The sequence below is a fragment of the Pongo abelii genome, chromosome 16 (assembly GCF_028885655.2).
Source record: "Pongo abelii isolate AG06213 chromosome 16, NHGRI_mPonAbe1-v2.0_pri, whole genome shotgun sequence".
Lineage (NCBI taxonomy): Eukaryota > Metazoa > Chordata > Mammalia > Primates > Hominidae > Pongo > Pongo abelii.
Window position 1 is genome coordinate 38,383,924 of NC_072001.2, and position 11,389 is coordinate 38,395,312.

Sequence of the window (11,389 nt, forward strand, 5' to 3'; positions counted from 1 at the left end):
ATCAGTTTTAGCATCTAGAATCATACAGCTTTAAGATTTTGCAGTTATGAATATTTACCAAATGAGTCAAGTATTTAAGAAGTTTGCAGTGTAGTTGGAGGAGATAAATACGTGAAACACACTTAAAATGATACCGCTCCAATGAGTGGAAGAACCACCAGGGCTCTCGTCTCACGCCGAATTGGGTAAAATGACACAGACACACATGGAGTGGTTTTAAGGAGTGGAGAATTTAATAGGCAAGAAAGAAGGGCGAAGAAAGGAAGAAGCTCCCCTGTAGAGACACATGGAGGTGGGCTCCAAAGCCTAGAGAGGAAACCCCCAGTGCCAGGGTTAACAGGCAGTTATATGAGGAGGCTGGAAGAGGCGGTGTCTGATTTGCATAGGGCTCAGGGGATTGGTTTGACCAGGCATGTCGTTCACATAGCCCACGAAAAACCTGGCTCTCCCACCCTAGCCTTTTAATATGCAAATGCAGGTCGCCTTGATGTTCTACACATGTGGCGATATGTGGGGGTGGCCATGTTGCCAGGCACATATAGGGGCAAGGGCAAGAGGACAGCGGTGGCTATTGCCATGTTTGTGTGGACCCAGTTTCTAATGGCCTGCATTTACATATCAAAGGTTGCCAGGCGGGATCTAAGAGCAGGGGCTTTCCTGCTAGACAAGAAACATTTCTGGAGCTGCTTTAAAAGAGACAAAAACTTTCCAAGGACCCCTTTTCCTCTCTATCTGCCTAAAATTATTTTTTAAATAAATCCTATAACAGTAATCCAAAAGAACATATTTTGAAAGTAACAAGTTATGTAATATGTATGGCAAGAGTCCCATGAGTCAAACTCACAGGGTAATGGCTGGAATGAGGATGGGACTTGAAAGATGAGCAGAATTGAACAGGAATGGGCGGAACTTCCAAACAAAGACAGCAAGGCAAGAATGAGCGTGGTGTGTTGAACAACAGTGGGTAGACTAGCTTGACTAGTTTGGAAGGTATATGGGAAAGAAGAAAAAATAAGTTGAATAAATAGGATGAGGCCAGTTTATCCAGGGTCATGGAAAACCAAAATGAGGAATTTCAAAATAAGGCAGGTTACTGTGGCTACTTGACATCATTTTTCAGGAGATTGTGTGAAATAGCAGTAATGAACATGATGAGTGATTTTGATAGGCCCTCCCAAAGATGCCAATGGATTATCTTTTCCACCAAGGGATATCTTTTCCTTGCCACTTCCCAAGAGGGATAAAGAGAGAAGATTCTGAGGCTACCTTCCTAAAACTACATCTTTAGGATTATATTTTTGTTTCTCTCTGCGCTCTGTAGGCTTCATTTTAAGACATCCTCAACAAACAGGTTTATTACAGTGTGTATATCCTGGCATTAAACTGTATGTTAGGGAATATGTTGAGGCCGTTCTCCAAGGTCACCCAGTTTTTAGCTTGATGGTGTTGCTTTCCCCTCTCGATTCTTCCTAGCACCTGTAGTATCTCTCCTCCAGGTCCTTTTTCCCCCTTGAACAAAGTTTCTCTCAGCACCTATTCCCTCCTTTTAAAACTTTCTACCAGAATTCTTTAAATTAATGAATGTTTCTGGTTGCCTAATGTAATACTGCAACATGTGTTTTCTTAAAAATTTTTATATTTCCTCACATTAGTGCCTTTGTCTCAGCATTACCATACAAGGCTCTGTGCTTGAATGTCCTATCAAGGCCACCATGAAAATGGTAGGTTCAATTCATTCTGGTTCAATAGACATATTGGTATTTCTGAAATTCATATATGTCAGATTGGTCTTGACCCAGCCATCAAAGTTATTCTTAGATTCATGCATGTTTTTGAAGTTCTTTTTTTCATAGCTAACTGAACAAAACCAGATCAATTATTGACCCCTGAAAAACTTGTTAAAAACTAGAGATTAGACCATGCTCTAACTTTACCCATTGAGAATCTTTCTTAATTCATTGTCGTCACCTTTGTGGGTGCCATTTTCTTTTGCCGAAATTTAAAAACAACACCCAGTTTGTCAGTTACAGGTTTCTGAGAAGCAGATGCCAAGATGGGATTACATGTGCAGGAGATAAGAGAAAATGCCTGTGAAGGACAAAGGCAGACCAGCAAGAGAAGGCAGGGAGACTCCAATTAGAATGCAGGGGGGTCGAAATCTGAAAAAGCAGAATGGGAAGGAAGAATAGGTTGAAAGAACCTGTTTGTAATGTCATTCTGAGAGAGCCAGGTCAATGGGGAGTCCTAAGCCAAAGTTGTTCATTAGAGGAATTCTAAATTGGTCAGGAATTGCCCAGTTCTAGTATCTCTGCTGTGCTCAGTAACTGTCTGAGAGCAGTGCAGGAAAAACTTAGTCCAGTGCAAACTCAGTGGTGAATCCAAAAGTGCAGTAGGTGGAGACTGTAAATCAGTTCATAATAACATTCATGGTGTCGCTTCATGATTTCTGTAAACCTCTCTAGGATAAACTTAGGAAAGGGAAGTTAATAGGACAAACTATCATCGCAGGTGGTCTGGGGCCACACTAGTACTTACCCTGTCCTACACTATCCACTCTATATTCCCGTCACTCTGGGCCCTCACTTCAGCAGATCTTGTTGACTTACTTGGTGGCATGACCTAAACATTCACTCCTAAGTGGTCTTGGGCTTTTGTCATCATACTCTTCTCAGTCCATGACTGCAGTTTGTGTCCATTCACAGTTAGAATTAGGTAACGGCATATCAAGAGGCACCCAAGTGGATCATCTGAGTTCCACATGTGTATTTCTCCCTGTTCCCAAGGTGTAAAGGTGGCCCCACCTCCTCATACTAATCAATTATCCTTGCTTGCTGGCCCCTGGCTGCAAAGAGCCCAAAGTGTCATACTATACATAGCTTATAGTTCAATGGATTCCCGCTCTACTCCTTTGCAAGAGAGAAAACCTGTAATTTTACTCAACCCAGAGTTGGGGAAAGTGAAGCGCAGAGTTCTCCAGTGGGTTATTAGGAGTGATTGTAAATAAAGCCATTTGTGATTTCATCATTTGGTTCCTAGATCCATGTATTTGTTCTACTAGAGACACAGTGCCATGTAGAAATCTCTGATTAGTGCCTATACTAAATATTGAGAGATGTCATGCCATCCTTGCAGATTATTGTCTCTGAGCTGCTGATTTCGCTGTGACTTAAGTAGGCTTTTCCTGTACTCTATGAGGCCAACTTCACCTAAATAGTGCAGTATATGATAAAACAATTAGACCTCATGGACATGGCCTACTCCTGTACCTCCTTTTCTATAAAGTAAGTTTTCTTGTGGATGCTCTGCTAGGTGGGATTCTGTGACTAGAGAGGCATTCTGCTAGTGATGCCAGCTAAATCTTTGCAGATAGGAAAGGCCAAGTTCTAGTACCTGCTCAATCAAAGCCTGGAAGCAGCCAGGGGAAGCGTGGCTTGTCACGAACTCCACAGTGGATCCAAAGGTGTGGCAGCTGAAGGCTGTCAGTCAGCTGTGCTCTCCACAGCAGGTGCTTTTGAGGAGAGATCTGAGTGGAACACTTGTAAGGCTCCCAGAGCAAGACAGTGACTCTCACAAAATCATATGAGGAGCGGGAACATTTGAAGTGCCCTGCTGGAGTGAGAAATGTAGAATAAAGAGTTAATTCAAACTTAGAATAGTACTTGAAGGAGAACCTACCTAAATTTGTGAAAGTCTAAATTATAAACAATACTGTTTTTAAGGAAATGCCTTAATTTACTTCCAAACAAATATTCTAATCTTGAGCATACTAACATACTGATATTGAATCCTGGCTAAGTGTTTTTACTATACGTTAATAGAGGAAACATTTTTAACTAGTAGTATTTATTTGCCTACATGTAATTTGCTCAGATTTTAAGGACAGTTCGTTTACCAAGACCCCTACATTCATAATTTTCCACATGGATAGTGCAAAGGCAACTTCAGCCCAGTAAATGTCAATAAATTAAAAGACTTTTTTCTTTTGATTAGTGCAGTCTAAAGTAATTCTTTTTGCAATATATTAAAATGACTTACTCAAGATTCACTTTTCAAAGGCATTGTGAGCTTACTTCCTACAATCTGAGACTGTTACATATGAGTGACTATGGATTAGCTTGTAAGGCCAGCAAAATAGGTGAACAGAAAATCAGCCTCAAAAAACCTCCGTCCTTTGCCAGTTTACTTAAGGAAAACTCTCCATAGCCAAATACTGTTGCTGGTAATAAAAGTTGCAAGCTGTCACTGAATTCTGCTTTCTTGGCAGCACATCTTGATATACTGATTGATAAAGACTCAGATAATCAAATCAAGAATGCTACAGGTGGTTACTCCTCAGAAACCTTGAAAGGATTTAAATTCATTCTGCTTAAAGTCTTGCCATACAGGAAGCCATCAGAAGTTGCCTAGTAAGGATTTAAGAAAAAAGGAATTAAGTGATTATTTGGATCATAAATTTTAGGACATCGGGATATGAGTATCTGATGTATTTATATTAATAATTACAGCTTACCATGGGCCAGTCACTCATTTAAATGCCACAGCAAATTTATGAAGTAGGATATATTGTTATCCTCATTTGCACATGAGGAAACTGTGCACAAAGACATTAAATGGGCTGCCAGAAATCCTAAAGCTAGTAAGTGCCAGTACCAGTATTCAAACCTAGGCAGTCTGGCTCTTAACCGCTATACTATATCTTCCATTGAAATGGACAGCTGGTTATGTTGACTAAATATCCTAAGATATGTTTGGAAGGGAATTACCATCACTGACCTCTTGAATCTCCTTTTTCTGTACTTCCAAGCTGATCAACTGTTTTTTTCTGAAAGACTCAAATTGTTGTGTTGTATTACATGAATTGATATATGGGGTAATTGCTAAACATAGACCTGAGAGTCATTCTATCTCTTTTAGAAATCTTTTTCTTTATTCCATAATGGATAGTGACAAATTCAAAAGCTTTAGGAAGTAGGTAGATAGCATAAGTGAGAGAGATGGCTTCGTATAAGACAATTTGAAATGGCGAGAACTGTGGCAAACCACTACTCACTCGTCACTTGGCTCCAGCTGCTCTGTGCAAATGTGGATCCAATGTTATCAGATATTTTAAGGCCAGGAATGGTGGCTTATGCCTATAATCCCAGCACTTTGGGAGGCCAAGGTGGGAGGATTGCTTGAGCCTAGGAGTTTGAGACCAGCCTGGGCAACACAGTGAGACCCTGTCTCTACCAAAAAAAAAAAAAAAAAAAATTAGCCATATGTGGTGGCATGTGCCTGTAGTTCCAGCTACTTGGGAGGGTGAAGTGGGAAGATTGCTTGAGTTTGGGAGGTCAAGGCTGCAGTGAGCTATGGTTGTGCCATAGCACTCCAGCCTGGGTGACAAAGCAAGACTCTGTCTCAAAAAAAAAAAAAAAAAAAGATATTTGAAACTTTAAGGGTAAGTTATTACCTCTGCAAATAGCTCATTTCTTCATCGTCTGTTTTCCTCTATTCAGTTTCAGAGAGAGAACACAGTCTTGACTTTATTTTCAAGTTCTGTGAATCCATTATGTTTAGAGCTTTTACCTCTTTACAGTCTCCATGTATATATTCAATAATGTAAAATGTGTTAACAGTTCATTGTTTGGGCTGTGTCCTTTTTACAGACAATTGACTATATAAAAGGCTGAAGGGTTATTCCTGTATATCCCTAGTACTACAAAGTACATTTTGGAGTCAGACAAATCTGAGTTTGAATTCTGTTTCTGAGACATTAACTTGTAATTTCAGCAAGATGTTTTTTTCTTCATCTGTACAATAGGGTTACTTATACCTCCTAATTAGATGAGGATTAAATATATATAAATACACTGATCATAGCAGCTGTCATATGCAAATTCTGAAGCAAAGAAAAAATTAAAAAACAATGAGTTATTATTAATAAGTCATAAAGGAAATAAAGGAAAGATTATATGGAATCGTATAAAAATACTCAAAAAGGGCCAGGCATGGTGGCTCATGCCTGTAATCCCGGTACTTTGGGAGGCCAAAGTGGGTGGATCACCTGAAGTCATGGGTTCAAGATCAGCCTGGTCAACATGGGTAAACCCCGTCTCTACTAAAAATACAAAAATTAGCCAGGCGTGGTGGCATGTGCCTGTAAACCCAGCTACTCAGGAGGCTGAGGCAGGAAGAACTGCTTGAACCCAGGAGGCAGAGGTTGCAGTGAACCAAGATCATGCCACTGAACTCCAGCCTGGGTGACAGAGCAAGACCCTGTCTCAGAAATAAAGAAATAAAAATGAAAATACTCCAAAAGGAGATTTATATGGAATCATATAAAAATAGCCTAAAAGAAGTCAGAAAAAAAGAAGAAGAAAAACTGAGACAAAAAACAAATACCAAGATGGTAGATTTAAACCCAACATCAATAATCACATTAAACGTAAATATCTAAACACTTAAAATTCATATTGAAACACTGGACAAGAAAGCAAGTCCCAACCATACCCTGTCTATAAGAAACTCACTTTAAATATCAAGACACATGCAGATTAAAAGTAAAAGGATAGAAAAAAAGATAAATACTATGCAAATACTACTCAAAAGAAAGCTAGAGTGGCTATATACATATCAGACAATGTAGATTTCAGCAAGGAATAAAATTAGTCTTTTCACTCCTTAGAACTTCAGTCCCGCCAGGTCTCTTCCTGTGAGGCAGCACATTACCCATTTTTCTGTATCTTTCCAGGATGAGTTTATGAATATATAAGCATATATCACTTTTATTTTCCACCAAGGGGAGCATACTATATTCACTGTTCTGTACTTTGTTTTTCCACATATATCTAGGACATTATTCTGTAGTACCACTCCGTATAGATTTATCTCATTTTGTTTAACTATTGTATAGTGAAGAATATAGATTTTTTGAAGTCTTTATTAAACATACTAGGGTCTCTAAATTCTAGCTAACATGGTAAAGTACCTCCAAAATATGACTGTAATATAACTTAAAGAACACTGGACACCTGCCTGTCCAATGCATTCAAAACTAAGGTCAATATCTCATCATGCCACATTCCTGCTCTTGTTACCCCAATTCATTCTTCCACCAATTTCTTGTTTTTTAAGGACATCATCCTCCACTAATCTGGTCTCTAAAGTAATCGTTAACTTTCCTTCGTTCACTTTCTTCCCCCAGTTAGTAGCCAGAGTCCTATACATTCTACTGTTAAGTTGTCTCAATAGTTTGGAGATGGATGATGAAGATCTTTTTGAATTTCATTGTCACTTAGTGTATTGAATATAAGACTTTCTGCATCCAATTCCAGTTTCCATTGCCAGATATCTTTTCTATAGTATTGCATTGTAGATAACTTTAGAGCATTTGAAAATGATAAATTGATATTTTTAGTATTCCTACCTGAAAAGTTTTTTTCTAGAGTCTTTTTAAATAATTTCACTCACTGTTCGTCTGATTTAAGAAGATGTCTGAGGTCTGGTGGGATATATAGTGTTGTGTAATTGTAAGTTGGATTTACAGATCATCTTTTTTTTGACAAGCTACAAGTACTTTAACAAATTTTGTTTTGTTTTTCCTAATATTCCTGTGAAGTAGATTGAAGAAAATATTTTCTTTTCAATTTACAAATGAAAGAACAGAAACACAGATATATCAGTTAATTAGTGCTTGGCTACACAGGATGTTAGTGGCAGCACTGGGACTAGAACCCAGGTTTCCTGACATTCAAGCTGGATTATAAATTTCAGGATCATAAAACTGTCTACCCTGCAATTTTTAAAAAGAAATGGCATATGCTCTCACATTCTGAATTTCTAGAACTGTAATAATAATCCATTAAAAAAGAAAAAAAAAGCCTTCCTTTGAGAATCTCATTGGAAAAGAACATTTTGCAAGAAAAGTAGGGAATACATACATACATATTCAACCACTGATTCTCTTCATCAAGAACTTCTCTGTAAAATGAGCTTAAAATATGATGACATCAGGCCCAATGTTACACCTATTTTTATTCCTCAAATATTGTCCAAACATATAAATGTTCTGGACTCTAAATCAATCATTTGAAACTGGTCGGCTACAGCTTTGAAAATATTGGAAGCATCATGAACATCATGCCCATCTGTCATTTTTTTTCATCATAGAACATATATAGCCTGCAATCATTCATAGCAATATCTCATGGCTCTGGTAAAAGCTCATGAATAGCCTTCTCTATTCATTCTCTCTTTAGCCTTCTCTACTCAGCTGCTATTTCTGAGTAATTAGATGTATTCAAAAGTCCAACAAACTAAATTCTAAGTGGCAACTCAATGGCAACAGGAATAGTTGAATAAATTACTTTATTTAAATGGAAAACCCATTTTCCTCTGAAGTAGAGCAATTTGCAAGAAGAACTTAAAAAACCTGCCTATAAAAAGAGAATTTAAACTTCGAAAATTTTATTGCAATTATAGTAATATGTTAGAATTTGATTACACATTTTAATTACAATCATTTTGAGCTTTCATTTCATCAGTAAAATTTCTATTCATTGGCTTTGCCTTTTTGGTGGAACCAAATAGTTTAAAATTTTATTGTGTTTAGCAGTTATACAAAAGTAAACCTTTTTTGTTGCAAACCACTGAGACTTTAGAGGTCCCTGAGTTATCTCAGGGACTAAAGAGTCTTGCCAGTTTGTATGGGCAGCAACCTAGCAAGCATGTGAGAAGTGGCTTCTAAAGGTGTTAGGAGAGAATTAACTGTGATATTGAATTAGGCAAACTGTAAAGGAGAATTAACTGTAAAATTGAATTAGGCAAAATTTACCTTATCCTCACAGATAAAATACATTGCACGTTTTTTCTTTTTAATGTTTTAGTTCACAGACTTCTTGATGCAAAGACACAGAGGACCCTATTTGCCAAAACATAAATAAACACATACTTGCTTCTCTACTTTCAGATGTATAATCATTAACATCTCACACAACAAACTTTCTTCAGTTATCACAGGCTGGGTAAGAAACCCTTTTATCTGGTCCCATAGCACGTTACACTTTGTGGTCATAATTTATTAAATGTCTGTATTCTTGAGTATATTGTCAGTTTCATGAAAGCAAAGAATGTCCAGTCCTATTGTACCAGTCTATCTAGTGGCAGGAGACAGATTTGAAAGATATTGAATGAAGGGACTTTTCATAGTGCTGTGGGAAACTTTAAGGAATTATCAGGAATGTTGAGATTTCCAGGAACTAGCAACATAGGAAAGCAATAGCACCGATAGGTCTGAATAAGCAGGAAGAGAAAATGGTATCATTAGATCTTTTCAGAGGCTGGGGTAATAGAAAATGGGGTCAGTCAATAGGAGCTCTAGTAATAGAGGGAATACAGCCACCACCACAATAGTGCACCAAGAAAGGGAAATCACAAGTGAAGAAATAGGCTCATCTCTTCTTCATCCACCCTGCCATCTCCTGCCAGTGCTTCCCACTGGCTGAATCCCACACAAAGTTAGACGGTAAGGGAGCTTTTTAATGCAGTTTACAGAGATCAGCCCTTGGGGCAGAGAACAAGGCAGAGGATGAAGGATGGGTCTTGGGAGGGCAAACAGAATAACCTACACAACTCCTTATTACTATATGGCCAGTTCTTGTTTGTTTACCTGGTACATAGAAAATGTTTAAAGATATTTGTTGGGTATAAGAATGAATAGCATAGACATTAAATGTAATTAATGTAAGCAAGATTAGGCTGCATTTCTTATTCTTTTAGGAAATTATTTTACTTCAACAAGTTGTCTTGTTGCTGAATATGATTGTGAAAGTCTTTTAGCTATTTATATTAAATGCTTCAGAAACCATATTTTGAATTCCTGTGAAGAACACTAAGAGGTATAGTAATTGGGGACACAATTGTGAGAGAGATCATATTGGTATGAAAGAAAAAATGAGGTGACTCATTTGAACATGTTTGTTGGGTAGATAAGTGAAGAAGATGAGTCACAAATTGTAATTCATGACACACAGTTACAACACGATGACTCAGCTTATCACTGGCATTGGTATTGGGTGGAGTGTCAGCTGGGGCAAAACAGTAGGAGATCATGTGGCTATGGTATTGATTACGATGGCAATGATGATGACAAAGATTGTGAGGTGGGCTGACCATCTCTGTGTTGTAAAACTTATTTAAAAAAAGATAAGCTTGGTACTCTTAAAACAAAGCATGGAGAGACTATCAGAAAGTTTTAATGAACATTTTAAGCAAGACTTCTTAACCTAGGGTCCACAATTAGGATACAGATTGGCTGGCCGTGGTGGCTCACACCTGTTATCCCAGCATCTGGGGAGGCCGAGATGGGATGACAGCTTAAGCCCATGAGTTTGAGACCAGCCTAGGCAACATAGCAAGACTCCCATCTCTACAAAAACATAAAAATATAAAAAAATAGCCAGGTATGGTAGCATCTGTGGTCCAAGCTGCTCGAGATGCTGATGTGGGAGGATCGCTTGAGCCCAGGAGGTTGAGGCATCAGTGTGCCGTGATTATACCACTGCACTCCAGGTTGGGTGATGGGAAAATCTGTCTCAAAAACAAATAAATAAATAAAAATTAAAAAATAGTGTACATGCTAAGGTAGGAGCACTTATGTTTTGTCTGAAACAAGAATGGATAAAAGACTTAAGTGATCTCTAAGGAAAAGTGGTAGTATTAAAGAAGTAATATTTTTTCTTCTAAAGAGAAGGAAAAAATAGTCTTGCTTAAATCAAGATACCGAGTCTATAGGAGTTTAAGAGTTTTTAGAGGATTACCAAGTTTATGCATACGAAATTGGCTTAATATTAATCATAACCAGAGGTGTGGTTATTTTTATATTATTCCTAAGACTTAAGATAATCTCAACCAAATGTGTCATGAAAAACTTTTACCAATGATTTAAAAATCTATGTTAATCATTAACAGCAAATAAACTGATGTTTGAAAGCATTTAAGAGTTTCAGGCATAAAATGCTTCACAACAAACTATGCTGTTATTTTTAAAATAATGTACAGTAAGTAATGGGCTCTGACCCACTGAAGACAGACAACTAAAAGCGTTTACTAAGTTAGATGATTTTATCCTGCAAGATGTAATATCGTGGAAATCTGGCATTTTCACAATTTACTTTGTCAGGGGAAAGTACCATATTCTCTGAGATGCTGGCTTGGGTCCCTCTGCCATCATACTAAAAAATACCCTTAGTGTTCTGGGTTATAATTTCCCTGTCAATATAATGCAAATCCTAAAGACCATCTGTTTTCATTCTGCAAAGTGTGTTATAGCAGTCTTGCAAATAATTTTCAAAAATTGAATTGCTCAGTATTTTCCCTACCTGCCCTCACCTCAGGATGTATATATTTGGAC